The sequence below is a fragment of the Erinaceus europaeus genome, chromosome 13 (assembly GCF_950295315.1).
Source record: "Erinaceus europaeus chromosome 13, mEriEur2.1, whole genome shotgun sequence".
Taxonomy (NCBI): domain Eukaryota; kingdom Metazoa; phylum Chordata; class Mammalia; order Eulipotyphla; family Erinaceidae; genus Erinaceus; species Erinaceus europaeus.
Window position 1 is genome coordinate 86,684,068 of NC_080174.1, and position 15,319 is coordinate 86,699,386.

Here is a 15,319-nt window from a genome sequence, read left to right on the forward strand (position 1 = left end):
AAAAAATTATTTTTCTGTCTGCTTGTGAAAGCAGCACAAATTTATTAAAATAAATCGAAATAACTGTTATCCTCACTTTACTAATAATGGGTTTTTATGCATGTAATTTCTCAATAATTAAAACTATGGAATATATACTATCTGTAAACCCTGGTTTATATACTATTTGTTTACAAATAACTCACTTAGTTAAGTTTAAAGATCTACTTAGTGTCTGGCCTGAATTCCAGCTTATAGATGGGTTGTAACTTAGTTTAACATACCTCCATTTAAACAGTATCAAGGTGATGCCATGCTTCTATTGCTGATACATTTTTTTGAATATATAGATATATATATTTTGCACATATATATATTTTGCATATATATATTTTGCACATAGATTCTACTTACTTCTCTAGGTCTTATCAGATCAATAGGTATACATACTGTGAGATGTCAAAGTGATTTTTCAGTGAATTTTTAATATCTATTTTTTTCTAAGGTGTCTAAGGTCATTGATGAAGTAAGACTCATTTAATTAGTGTCTAGCATGCTTGACACACTTGCTACAGATTGGCAGGATCTCAGTGAACAAAGAATCAAAGATCCCTCAAGTCTAAAGAATGAAATTATAAAGCATAATCTAAAAGTAAATCACATACCATTATAGGTACAAATAAAAGCAGTAAGAACCATACCACACAGCCGAAGTTGGAATCACTTCACAATTGAAAAACTAGAAAGGTGTTGTTTCTGTAATCCATTAATCAGTTTGTTTGATAACTAATTGTTGGAGAGTGAGCCCACTTGGTTTTTAGCCAGCCATATTTCCTCAGTGATTAAGATTTACTTATGTGAGAAGAAATTCAATCCAGGTAAGGTTGTTCCTCTTATGCAGGAATTGCCTATGTTATTCCCCAAAATCTGTCTGTGTATTTCCATCTGTCACCTCAAATTTTTATCTCAAAACACTGTGTTTTCAAAATTAGGAGTAGGTGGCACAGTCTTGGGAATCCTGAAATAAGGCTGCTTACCTGCACACCCCAACATCCGTCTCGACCACGTCCCCCTGGGAGTGCCTGCCCTTCGTATTGAATTTAGTCTCCAAAAGAAAGCTAGATAAACCGTTTGCAAAGATTAAATCGTGTGCTAGAGTCCCTTTCTTTTCTCTCCTTAAAGTATTCACTTTAATGGAAAACAAAGCTTTATGTTGATAAAGAAAAAAAATAAAATCTCTGAGGCTTTGGCCAACATACAGAAGTTTCTCTGGATCAGAGATTTAAATGTTTCTAGCCTGGTATAAGAGCAAGAGGCGAATCTTCTTCTAGCGTTTGCCCTTCTTCCGCAGCCAGTCAATAGCGTCAGGTTGAGCCTGATGTAAAGTTTCGAGACCTCCTTTGAATCTGGAGAGGTGGCAGTCGTTGACTATGTGGGTCATAGTCTGTCTGGAGCCACAGGGGCAGTTGGGGTCGTCTCTGGCCCCCCAGCGATGGAACATAGCGGCGCACCGGCCATGGCCTGTTCGATAGCGATTGAGGAGGGCCCAATCATAACGTGCTAGGTCAAAGCCGGGTTGACGCTTGCAGGGGTCTGTGATGAGGTGTTTGTTCTTTACCTCAGCTGACTGCCAGCTCTGTTTCCAAGAGTCTGGAACAGAGAAGTTCAGTGTAGGCGTAGGGGACCAGATTGGGTGACGAGACGTCAAGCGTTGGACAGGGTGGGCGAAGATATCCGCGTATATTGGCAGGTCCGGTCGAGCGTAGACGTGTGAAATGAACTTAGATGATGCCGCATCCCGACGAATATCTGGCGGGGCGATGTTGCTAAGAACTGGCAGCCATGGAACCGGGGTGGAACGGATGGTTCCAGAAATTATCCTCATGGAGGAATATAATTTGGAATCGACCAAGTGGACATGGGGGCTGCGGAACCATACTGGGGCACAGTATTCTGCAGTGGAATAGCATAATGCCAGAGATGATGAAGAGGCGAATTAAATGACTGGATTCAGAATGAATTTAGGATAGTGAATAATAGTAGTTAATATTGATTGGAAACTTGGTATGTACTCAGTAAATGCTGAGCATTTTGCAGATGAAATATATATATGTATATATATATATATTTATATATGTCATGGAAACCCTGTGAAAAAAGAGTGCAATTATTATTAGAATAATAATAAATATTAGAATAATAATAATAATAATAATAATAAAGAGCTTGAGCAATTTTCCCAGTATTATAAAACCAGCAAACAGGGGGCCAGGCAGTGGCACACCTGGTTGAGTGCACACATTACAGTGCACCAGGACCCACGTTCAAGCCCCTGGTCCCCACCTGCAAGGGGAAAGCTTCAAGAGCGGTGAAGCAGGGCTGCAGGTGTCTTTCTCTCTCTTTCTCTCCCTCCTCTCTCAATTTCTCTTAGTCTCTATCCATAATAAATAAATAAAAAGATTAAAAAACAAATAGTAGAGTCATAACTCAGCCTGTGAGGTTTCTACCTTTACATTATATAACTAGCCTGTCCCCTTCCCAAGAAACCTTGGAGAGTGTCAGGTCAGCTTAATGTCAGACACCTAACGAAATTCTCTAGACTTTAGCTAATGATAAAGTATAGCAAGCAGGCTTCACTTTTATTGGTTCTCTTTAGTAAGAAAATGCACACACACACACACACACACACACACACACACGCACACACACACACATCAGGAAAGAGGAAAACATAAGATACTATCAACTGGGAGTCGGGCAATAGTGTAGTGAGTTAAGCACAGGTGGAGCAAAGCAAGGACCGGCGTAAGGATCCCGGTTTGAGCCCCCGGCTCCCCACTTGCAGGGGGGTCGCTTCACAGACAGTGAAGTAGGTCTGCAGGTATCTATCTTTCTCTCCCTCTGTCTGTCTTCCCCTCCTCTCTCTATTTCTCTCTGTCCTATCCAACAATGACGACATCAATAACAATAATAATAAGAACTACAACAACAATAAAAAGACAACAAGGGCAACAAAAGAGAAAATAAATAAAATTTTTTAAAATTAAAAACAAAATCATGTTAAGTGAGATAAGTAAAAAGAAAGAAAGAAAAAAGGATGAATAGGCACGATCTCACTCGTTAGTGGACTGGACTGGGTTTGATGTATTGCACCAAAGCAAGAGATTCTGGTGAAGGAGAGCAGGGGGGAGGCTGGGTACTGGTTCCGGGTCCTGTGCTGCAGGTGCTGGGAAAGCACCCACCGTGGGGGTGAGAGTGTTTTGCAGACAACTATCATGTTGAGGTGACAGAGTTTCCCCAAGTATCAACAACTGTCCTGTAGACCATTAACTCCCCAATAAAATGATTGTCAAAACAAGAAAAGAAAAGGGGTGGTGGTGACGCACCTGGTTGAGAGCACATGTAACAGGGCACAAGGATGCAGGTTCGAGTCCCCTGTCCCCACCTGCAGGAGGAAAGTTTTGCAAGTGGTGAAGCAGGGCTCTCTGTCTCTCTCCCTCTCTATAACCCTCTTCTTTCTCAGTTTCTGGCTGTGTCTAATTAATAAATAAAGATTTTAAAAAATTTTTTTAAAATGAAAGAAAGAAAAGAGGGAATGAGAAGGAAAGGAGAAAGTAGAAAAGAAAGGTAGGACATCTGTCCACCCAAATCAGTGTCTCCGTGATGGCGGCTAAGGAGGCGAAGAAGCCTGGGAGCTCTCAGCCGGGTGTCTCTGGGACTGCCTGCCCACTTGCGAGCTGCTTTTTCTCCTGTCCGTCACTTCTTGTGTCAACGACCACCTCAGCCCACCTTGGTATCTAGTGAATCCTTACATCCACAATATTCCCCTCTGTCAAGACCCTGCCCTACTTCTAACGTGAGGTTTCACTGAGGATTGCTGAAGGTGAACTTTTAGCTCACCAAACTGAACTGTAATAATAATAATAATAATAATAATCCTAGGACCCTTAAATAGTACAGAAAGAGTCCCAAGGTGGGGAAGAGAAGAGAAGAGAGAGAGAGAGAGAGAGAGAGAGAGAGAGAGAGAGATTTTGTCAGCATCGAAAACCAGTGTAAGGGTTGGGCAGTAAGCGCACATAGTACAGAGCACAAGGACTGGTGTAAGGATCCCAGTTCGAGCCCCCGGCTTCCCACCTGCAGAGGTGTCGCTTCACAAATGGTGAAGCAGGTCTGCAGGTGTCTTTCTCTCTCCCTCTGCCTCCCCCTTCTCTCTCAATTTCTCTGTCCTACCAAATAAAGTTGGGGGAAAAAAAATGAAAATGGCTGCTAGGAGCAAAAGACTGTTAGTGCTGGCTCCAGTGATAACCCTGGAGGCAGAGAGAGAGAGAGAGAGAGAGAGGGGAAGGAAAAAAGCCAGTGCAAATGGGAAAATCAATCTCCTAAAGTCATTCTCATTACTACTATGTAAACACGAGAAGAAAAAGCACACTGGGGAGATAACTTCACCTCAGAGCATAAGGCTTCCATGCCTGTGTCTCCGATTCTCCAGGTTCAATCTCCGGCACTGCCACGTGTCAGACCTAAGTGGTACCCTGGCCTCTCTCTTTCTCTCTTATTCACTCTCATTTAAAAAATAATAATAATAATAAGGTGAAAAGATGATTTCTAGACAGGTGCATTTTTTCCATTCTGCACTAGGGGTGGTTTTGTGTGTGTGTGTGTGTGTGTGTGTTTTTTCCAATTCTGTATTATCATCCAGTTCTCTTTATAATAAAGAAAATATGCAAGCTCTGTAATTCCTTTAATGACAAGTCAGAAGCTCAAGGGAAGGGCAAGTCACATTTCACAATGAGTAATTAACTTTCCTGGATTGCTACTTGCAGTATGAAAGTTTCCCAGAGAATTCATAATACTCTTTTCTTTTCTTTTTTGACAGTTCCCAGAGGAAGGCAAGTATGAGCAAGATATTAAACCATACTCAATTTTGTTGTCACACAAAATACTATTGGTGGTTGCATGACCGATTATTGCACAAAGATTCTCATTAATGTTTCAGGACTTTCATAGCCTAAGAGATTAAAAAAAAATAAAAAGGTATATCAGTTGAACTGAGTATAGGTTTTATAAAATGCAACGCAGATTAGAAGGTGACTCAGACAGTACTTTTTAAAAAATCCACTATTTGTAGTTAGAGATTTCTGGTCATTCAGACTGAGATTTATAGACTATAAATTCACGATGGGGGAGCCTTCATGATGGGGGAGCAGGGCGGTGGAGCAGTGGGTTAAGGAAAGTGATATGTCAGAATCCTCCTCAGCATACCTTGACAAGCAAACCTTGTGGAGGGTAGATAGCATAATGGTTATGCAGACAGACTCTCATGCCTGAGGCTCCAAAGTCCCAGGTTCAATCCCCCATACCACCACACCACCATAAGCCAGAGCTGAACAGTGCTCTGGTGAAAAAAAAAAAAAAAGAAAAGCAAACCAAAGCTGAGTCATTCCAGGGTCTGCAGTAACCTCACTTATTAGCAGAGTGTGATGAGATATATTCAAGGGCTTATCCACACATTTCTAATCCTGGGCTGTGAGCACTTGCCACACAGAAGAAGGAAAGAGGGGCTGGGCGGTGCTGCACCTGGCACACCCATCACTACACTGCAAGGACCCGGGTTCAACCCCACTGGTCCCCACTGCAGAGTGTAAGCGCCACAAGCCATGAAGCAGTGTTGTCGATGTTTTTCTCTCTCGCCCTCATTGTCTCCTTCCCCTCTCAATTTCTCTCTGGGTTTGCAAATAAAAGAAAGAAAAAAAAATTTAAAGGTAAGAAGGCACCAGGCAGTGGTGTACCTGAATAAGTGCACACACTAAGTTTCTGGTACCGACTGGGTATGTCTGAAGATAGTCTTTCACTTTGCCAACTGATAATAAATTAGTTTGAAATCTTTCCCCTTGACTCAGGAATGGTGAATTTATTCCAGTCACAAAGCTGTATGGATCTAAAGCGACAGAACTCAAAAGGTATTAAAAAGCTGAGATTAACAACAACAATAATAACTACAACAATAAAACAACAGGGGCCACAAACCGGAAAATAAATAAATGTAAAATTTTTTTTTTTAAAGTTGAGGTTATTAGAAGTGGGGGGGGGAAAGCCCCAAACAGTAGGATGTGTCACTTTTTAAAAGAAAAATAGGGAGGCAGGGCAATAGCACACCAGGTTAAGTGCACATGGCGTAAAGTGCAAGGACCAGCACAAGGATCCCACTTCGAGTCCCTGGTTCTCCACCTTCAGGGGGGTCTCTCTGCAAGCTGTGAAGCAGGTCTGCAGGTGTCTATCTTTCTGCAGGTGTCTCTCTTTTCCCCTGCTCTCTCAATTTCCCTCTGTCCTGTCCAAGAACAATAGCAGCAACAATAGCAATGGAAGAAAGATAGCCTCCAGGAGCAGTGGATTCGTAGTGCAGGCACAGAGCCCCAGTGATAATCCTGGAGGCAAACAAACAAACAAACAAACAAAAGACAGAAAAAACTCTAACATCATGAAAAACAGACTTTTTACCTCTTTTGATATGTATTTTCATTCTTGACTACAGAGAGCCTTCTAAAAGAAAGGTGGACAAAAGTCCCTGGGGCTAAGAAGTTAGTAGAGTTTTGACAGCAAGACTGGCTAAGAATAAATGTAAACCATGAAGCATCATAATGTTCAGACCCCTCAGCCTAGAAATTCCACTTTTAGGACTCTAATCTTCGGGAATATGCAGAAATAGGGAAAAGAAATTTTTGTGTAATGATATTTATCCAGATGTAAATCACAGTAGTAAGAATTTGGAGATCATTTAAACGTCCAATAACAGCAACAGTTAAAGCTTAGTAAGCTTTTAAATTGTGCCAGGTACCTTTCAAAGTGCTGGCTATGAACTATCTCCTCATACCTCAGCACGGAGGTATTGCTATTAGCCAATTCTGCAAATGAAGAGTTGAGTCACAGAGTTGAAGCAATTTGCCCAGGGGGCATGCAACTGCAAATGGTGGAATCAAGACTTAAATTTGCCTCTGTTTGAAACCACCACCAGCTTCTCAATAGAGAGCTGATTGTATAAGTATTATACAGACATGATGAAATATTCAACTGACTGCTATTAGGATGATGGTTGTGGACATTTCTTTTTTTTACATAATTTTATTTTATTATTATTTATTATCTTTAATAGTTTTTAGGTAGTGAATATTTCTTATTTATTTCCTTTTTGTTGCTCTTGTTTTATTGTTGTAGCTACTGTTGCTATTGTTACTGATGTTGTCCTTGTTAGGACAGAGAGAAATGGGGAGAGGAGGGGAAGACAGAGAGGGGGAGAGAAAGTCAGACACCTGAAGACCTGCTTCACCGCCTGTGAAGAGACTCCCCTGCAGGTGGGGAGCTGGAGGCTCGAACCAGGTCCTTATACTGGTCCTTGCGCTTTGCGCCACCTGCGCCTAACACTCCTAACTACCGCCCGACTCCCGATTGTGAACATTTCTTATGCGGGCCTGGGACGGAGACCCTGGCCCTCACACACATGTACGGTGCAAATGAACAGGTCCCAAATCAAAATTTACTCTGTATTTTCAGAGAGAGAGTCTGGCAGAAAAGCAGCAAAGCATAGCTTGTCCACCCATGGAACCCGTTTCTTCCTGCCTGCTCTCTTGTCATGCCGTGTATTGAACAAGCTTGGGAAAACGTACTCTAGGAGAGCTTCTTCCTGGGCTCCCTTGAACAAATTTTTAACAAAATAAGAAAATGTGCATGAAATAATAGTGATTCAAGAAAAAGATTCCGTATCTATTAAAGAACATAGTCTCCACTGAGGTAGAGATATATACAACAAAGAATTCAAATATCTTTTTAATAATAATTGTTTCAAGTTTTAACGATGGCTCCAAATATGTAAATAAGTATAAAATTCCGTTTTCTTTTAAAAATTTTTTAAAATATTTATTTATTTATTCCTTTTTGTTGCCCTTGTTTTATTGTTGTAGCTATTGATGTTGTTGTTTTTGGATAGGACAGAGAGAGGAGAAGAAGACAGAGGGAGAAAGACACCTGCAGACCTTCCTCACCACCTGTGAAGCGACTCCCCTGCAGGTGGGGAGCCGGGGACTCGAACCGGGATCCTTATGCCGGTCCTTGTGCTTTGCGCCACCTGCGCTTAACCCACTGTGCTACCACCTGACTCCCTCTATTTTCTTATCTGTCCTCATTGATAACTTAAAAAAATTATTATCATCCTTATTTGTTGGATAGAGACAGCCAGAAATTGAGAGACATAAAGGGAAAGAGACAGGGAGACATCTGCAACACTACTCCACCACTTGCAAAACTTTCCCCCTGCAAGTGGGACTGGGGGCTTGAACCCAGGTCCTTGAACATTGTAGCATGTGTGCTCAACCAGGTGCACCACCACCTGGCCTCTTTCATCAATACTTTTCAAGTGCATGTATAGTGCACTTGGCATGTCTTGCTTGTGTAGTCTTGAAAAGTAATTGATTTTCAGAAGAAAAAACTGTAGGCTGGAAAATTTTTTTAAAAATTTTTATTAGTGATTTAATAATGATTATCAAGATTGTGGGATAAGGGGTACAATTCCATACAGTTCCCAGCACCAGAGTGTATCCCTTCCCCTTCATTGAAAGCTTCCCTATTCTTTATCCCTCTGGGAGCATGCACCAAAAATCTTTATGGGATGCAGAAGGTGGTAATTGCTTCTCTGCTGGACATGGATGTTGGCAGGTAGACCCACACCTCTAGCCCATTTTTATCTTTCCCTACTGGGGCAGGGCTCTGGGGAGGTGGGGTTTCAGGACACATTGGTGAGGTCCTCAGCCCAGGGAAGTCAGGCTGACATCATGGTAGCACCTGCCACTTGGTGGCTGAAAAGCATTAAGATGGGGAGTTGGGCTGTAGTGCAGTGGGTTAAGCGCAGGTGGCGCAAAGCACAAGGACCGGCATAAGGATCCCGGTTCGAACCCCAACTCCCCACCTGCAGGGGAGTCGCTTCACAGGCGGTGAAGCAGGTCTGCAGGTGTCTATCTTTCTCTCCTCCTCTCTGTCTTCCCCTCCTCTCTCCATTTCTCTCTGTCCTATCCAACAACGACAACAACAACAATAACCACAACAATAAAACAACAAGGGCAACAAAAGGGAATAAATAAAATATTAAAAAAATTTAAAAAAAAAAAGAAAAGCATTAAGATATAAAGCAAACAAATTGTTAAAGATTAAATGAACTGTTTGATAATCAGGAAGCTAAAGATAAGAGTATAGCAGATGAAGTTTGGGGTTTCCATGCTGGAAGAAGTTAGGAAGTCTATTCTAGGTATATTTCATGGGGCCTAACTTTACTCATTTTTGCCTGAGCCCAACAGCTAATATGCAGGTGAACTACAGGTATTGTCTGGGAAGATGGTATCAGAATTTAGAACAGGACTAGAAAGCTGGATCAGAGCAGGAAGTAGCTCACAAATGTGGGGGAAAGTCCATAAATGCTGTTAACTGTAAATCCACCAATTTGATCTGGGGCTCATATTACACAGGAACCCTGTGTAAGCTCTGTGTCCCTTTAGGTCTGAGCTGGCATTCCATGGTCACAGCTAGGAACATTCTAGGCTGCCCTCATTCCAGGACCCATCTTCCTGGAGATGGCAGAGTATGTTGACCCAGCCTCCCTTCAGAGAGTGGGGCAGTTTCTACCATTGTTGTTCTACATGGAGGGCAGGATTATAATAATAATGATCTATTACCTTCTTAAACTGTAAGACAGCAAGGAACCTTCCTCAGTCTCTATAATAAACACAGATTACTCCCAATCCTGGAACCTCTGGGGCTTTGCTAGTTTCCCTTCATGCTTCTCTTGATCCAGACCATTTGATACTGTATCTGCGGATCTCAGCCAAATCAGTGCAGCCAGTGCTACCTCGACATGTTTCACTTCAGACTGCGAACAGAGACATCAGGCCTCAGATGTCAACCCCCCAGCTCCAGCACTCAGGGGAGACCTTTCCTAGCTCATAGGACTCCTTAGTTCCATTTCAGGTAGTGCTCTTCCTAACAAAGTTACAGAACCTAGATATTGACCAGGGCCCATAGGATAGGACACATGTATCCATAAATTAGGGGGAAATATCTACCTTAAACTGAAAGTGTGCAATAGTCTACAGTGACTAAGTGCAGCAAACAAGTAGAAAGACCTACAAAAAACACCATAAAGTACCAAATCAGATCTATTCTAGTTAGATCTAGATACCCTCCTCACCTACTTCCTGTTTCACTTCCCTCAACCTCTCTAAGTCTAACCCTGTCAGATAAAATAAGGACTACATAAGCTGGATGAGGGCAAGAGACCAGCACATTTTAACGATGGCCCTTTTGGTCACTACCAGGCCACCCCATCATCTGAGGCCCAACTCAGGGAATCCTGGGATTCCTACATAGATATGATGGACCTAGACCTCTAACAGATCCCTCTCTCCACCATCACTGGACATCTCCATCAGGTTGGAAAATTCTCCTAGTCAGTACTAATTGGCTCAGCACAAGTACACTTCATTGTCTGCCAGGCTAGCCTGCGGGTGCCTCTTCTCCGGGCATGTGCTCTCTGGGTTGGAGAGGACTCGACTGGACTCAGCCTGGCCTGCTACTCACTCAGCGATGTGTGAGATAGATGACTCAGGAACTCGTGCAGTGTGGTAATGCAAAAGGATCTATTGATCAGAGAGCCAATGTTTTCATAGGATAGAACCAGAAGTGGCAAGGTGGAAACGGAAATGGCTACAAAAGGGGGCGGAGAAAGGCAAAAACACTCCAGGAAAGTAGAAGCTTCCTTAGCAACTGTTGCGAGGGTTTTAACTGGTGGGATTAATGTTACCCTGCAGGCAGGGCGGGTCTCAAGGTAGAAAGAAGACAGATCAATGGGATGGGTGGGGCTCTTTCAGGCAAAACAACCATTATGTAAATAGGCCATGTATCAGCAATGCAGGATGGAGCAGTGTGTGTGTGGGGGGGTGGGGGGAGGCTGGCTTAATGCCCGACAGAGTGAACATGTTGCAATGTGTAAGGACCCTAGTTCAAGCCCTCAGTCAGTGGCCAGGGAAGTGGAGAGTAAGTCTCAGCAGAAAAGCTGCAGCTTGCAGAGCTGATTTGAACAGCCCCACTCAGAGTCCTTTTCTTACAGAAGGGAAAACACTTGCTAATAGAAAGCAGCAAAACAATGACTCCAAATTAGATAGGAAGCTTTATTCTTCAACCTCCACCTGGGCAACTTTGGATAAGTCATTGACCCCTTACACATCTTTTATCTTCTCATCCGTTAAATGAGGGCAGTTGCAATATCTACCTGATGGGGCTCTTACAAGGATTGGATGAGAAGATGTAAGTAAAGTCTAATACAGTCTGCAGAACCCAATTAGTACAACTGGTCCTTTGTGTCCACAGCTCCCACGGTCTCAGATTCAACTAACCTTGGATTGAACACACAGAGTTAGACATATGATGGCTGAGCATGTGCAGGCATTTTGTTTCTTGTCATTGTTCCCCAGACAATAGAGTTTAACCATTACTTACATTTTATTAGGCCCTGTCAGTAATGCAGAGTTGACTTAACAGTGTATGGAAGACTGTAAATAGGCTACAGGCAAAAACTATGCCCTTTTACATAAGGGGCTTTATTGTGATTGAAAAAAAAAGAGGACTTTGGGGGTACAGCCTGACACAGGGTGAAGACAAGCAAATTGTATTACATGGTGGTTGTTTTCTGTATGGCAATGAGGCAAATATCAGCGAGTCATTATGGGCGGAGAAGCACGAGTCTTTTAAGCTAAGTTTACCAGAAGTCGGCTCCACGGCTCTACGTGTTCAGGTCCAAGGAGAAGCTGCATGGCAGGTCCTGGGGTGTGAAACAGCCACTTAGAGCACAGAGGAAGAGAGGCTGAAAGAGAAGGCACGGGGGAAAGAGCCTGACTTCTGCCAGGCATGTGCTTAAATTAGTTAGGACACACCCACAATCCCTTATGGGTTTGCATAAGCCCATACTGCATTCATAGGCTGATGCCAGTCCCCAAATCCGTGCTGTGTCACAGCAGGACCCGAGCATCGATAAACTTTAGTATCTGTGCAGGTGCTGGAAGCAACCCCTCCAAATACTGAGGGTAACTCTAGATTTTGTATTGAGTGACCACTGAGAAAGATTACATACTTTCTTTTCCATGGTGGACGTAGAGAGGAAAGCTAAGGAAATGGGCTTGACACCATCCCTAAGAAACAGAGGGAACATATTGCTAAGACTAAGTCCTCGTAAGCAGCATTGATTAAATTATGGTGGTGTCTGATGAGCCAAGGAATTAGTTAAGCTGTGTTTCTAGTTTTGTCCAAGAGTAAGAAGCTACATTTTTTGTTGATTTATTTTATGTGAAAGGACAGAGAAGATTTCCTCCCATTTTTGTTATCCTTGTCGCCCTTGTTGTTCTTATTATTGTTATTGTCATTACTGTTGTCATTGTTGGATAGGACAGAGAGAAATGGAGAGAGGAGGGGAAGACAGAGAGGGTGAGACACCTGCAGACCTGCTTCACTGCCCATGAAGAGAGCCCCCTGCAGGTGGGGAGCCAGGGGCTCGAACCAGGATGCTTGCACTGGTCCTTGCACTTTGCGCCATGTGCACTTAACCCGCTGTGCTACCTCCCGACCACCTGGCCCCCAGAAGCTACATTTTTTTGTTGGAAGCCACTCTACATTCCTCATGAACACACTGTCTTCTGGAAGACTAACTTTGAAGTCCAAAGTCAGTGTGTAGAAGTTACATAAAAATTCCTGCCAAATTAAAGATGATTTGAAATTCCTAAATATGCTTAAGCATGTGCTGTGAAAGTAGTAGTCATAACGAATCATCTGTTCCAAGTGCCGAGCTGTGAACATACCACTACAGACCTAAAACAATGTGAAAGCACCAAAGGATTTTTCTTTCACATTAAGCAAGACACTGATCATTAAAATTTATAAGCAGTACGGTTTTTTTTTTTGTTGTTTGGTTGGTTGGCTGGTTATAAAGGCTCTGTGTGGGAGTTGGGTGATAGCGCAGTGGGTTAAGTGCATGTGGCACAAAGCACAAGGACCAGAGTAAGGATCTGGGTTGAGCCCCTGGCTCTCCACCTGCAGGGGAGTCACTTCACAGGGAAATTGCTTTACAGGCGGTGAAGCAGGTCAGCAGGTGTCTATCTTTCTCTCCCCCTCTCTGTCTTCCCCTCCTCTCTCCATTTCTCTCTGTCCTATCCAACAATGATGGCATCAATAATAACTACAAATAACAAAACAACAAGGGCAAAAAGGGAAAATAAATAATAATAAAAATAAAATAAAAAAGGCTCTGTGCATGTACACATCTTCCTGTGTTTGTACTTTTGGATCTCAAAACACTTAGAAATACTATAAAATGCTGATATCAGGTGGATTTAGGGGGTGAGGTTATGATGACCCTTTTCTTTGCCCTTTTTCTTTCTTTTATTTTTTTTTTTTATCTGAGCAATGTTCAGCTCTGGTTTATGGTGGGGGTGGGGTGGGGGAGGGTCATTGAGCAGGACTTTTGGAGCCTCAGGCATGAAAATCTCTTTGCATAACAATTATGCTATCTACCCTCTACCCTTTTCTTTTAAAGTTCTGTTCAGGGTGGGGAAATTGCATAATGGTTATGCAAACATACTCTCATACCAGAGGCCCCCATGTCCCAGGTCCCAGGTTCAATCTCTCCCAGCCGCAGCCCACTCCCCGTGCGCCCCCAGTTACCACTATAAGAGCTGTCAATGCCCATGTTCAGCGGGGAAGCAATTACAGAAGCCAGACCTTCCACCTTCTGCACCCCACAATGACCTTGGGTCCATGCTCCCAGAGGGATAAAGAATAGGAAAGCTATCAGGGGAGGGGGTGGGATACAGAGATCTGGTGATCAGATGGTGGGAATTGATTGTGTGGAGTTACCCCTCTTATCCTATGGTTTTGTCAGTGTTTCCTTTTTATAAATAAAAAATAAAAATAAAAAGAGCTGAATATTGTACTGGTAAAAAAATAATAATAAATAATCAAAGTTCTTCTGTTACAGTTACTGCTTTTATGATGAAGAATGTTAAGTATAGTTTTAAAAGAAATCACCTAGCCACTTGGTGGCAGTATGCCACGAAGAATATAGTCATATGACTTTATTTCTGCCCTATGTTTAAAAATCTTTGTTATTGGGCAGGGGTAGACAGCATAATGGTTATGTAAAGAGACTCTCATGCCTGAGGCTCCAAAGTCCCAGGTTCAATCCCCTGTACCACCATAAGCCAGAGCTGAGCAGTGCTCTGGTAAAAAAAAAAAAAAAAAAATCTTTGTCATTGGCTTTTTTCTTTTTTCTGACTATATATCATCTTATTTTGGATATATGATTCTTTATGAAATTGCTTTCTGAAAATTAAACATCTCTTTTAAATGACTTTAACCTAATTTAAATTAGCACAACTGGTTGCTTTTAAACGGTAGTAGTTAAAAAAACTCTTAGAAAGAACTGTGTTTATTCTCTACTGGTTTTATGAAAATTGTTCTATGTGAGGCAAACTGTTAGTTGAAGCATCACTGCCAAAAAACCCAGATGCAGTTTATACAACAAAATCCCATTAATGTGTATTAAAAACACGCACCATATATAATTTTATAGAAAACACTAACTTGGTAAAAGTAGAGGGGAAAGTAATCTAGCAACGTATTTTATAAACTATGGTTTGCCAACCTGAAATTGTGTTACATTTTAATGTAATATTTCTCTTCTTAGTTTCACAATAATGTAGATAAATATTCCTGCTTTTTATTCCTTGAGAATGAACATAAGTCTAGACAACACTAATTTAGATGAACAAACTTGGCCGCTGTCCATGAAGAAATAACCTTGCCCCTCTAGAGCTTGATAGACCCTCACACTTCGGAAGAAAGGACACTGAGAACTCCAGAAGAAATCTTGATTTGTCACAATTAACACTGAAGCATTTTTCCTCTTGCTGGAGGGAAACTAGAATTTAAAAAACCAACCAACCAAACAAACAAACAAAAAAGCACAAGAAGAAATGTTCGGTCTTTCTGACATTTTCACATTCTTAAGAATTATTTATTTATTCCTTTTGTTGCCCTTGTTGTTTTCTTGCGGTAATTATTGTTGTTGTTATTGATGTCGTTGTTGTTGGATAGGACAGAGAGAAATGGAGAGAGGAGGCAAAGACAGAGATGGGGAGAGAAAGATAGACACCTGCAGACCTGCTTCACCGCCTGTAAAGTGACTCCCCTGCAGGTGGGGAGCCAGGGGCTCAAACCGAGATCCTTAGGCTGGTCCTTGTGCTTTGCGCCATGC

General features: G+C 42.2%; 1 protein-coding gene and 1 long non-coding RNA gene across 2 annotated transcripts in view; one reads left to right on the plus strand and one right to left on the minus strand.

Annotated features, from left to right (window-relative positions):
* Positions 1–4,621, minus strand: part of LOC132542964 (uncharacterized) — a 67,344-nt gene extending 62,723 nt beyond the window's left edge. The window contains exons 1-2 of the long non-coding RNA XR_009553933.1: positions 4,426–4,621; positions 3,366–3,424 (exon numbers count right to left, since the gene is read on the minus strand). This is a non-coding gene — a long non-coding RNA (uncharacterized LOC132542964). The remainder of the gene's footprint in view (positions 1–3,365; positions 3,425–4,425) is intronic.
* IL23R (interleukin 23 receptor) overlaps positions 1–15,319 on the plus strand; it is a 77,948-nt gene that overhangs the window by 48,791 nt on the left and 13,838 nt on the right. The window lies entirely within an intron of this gene.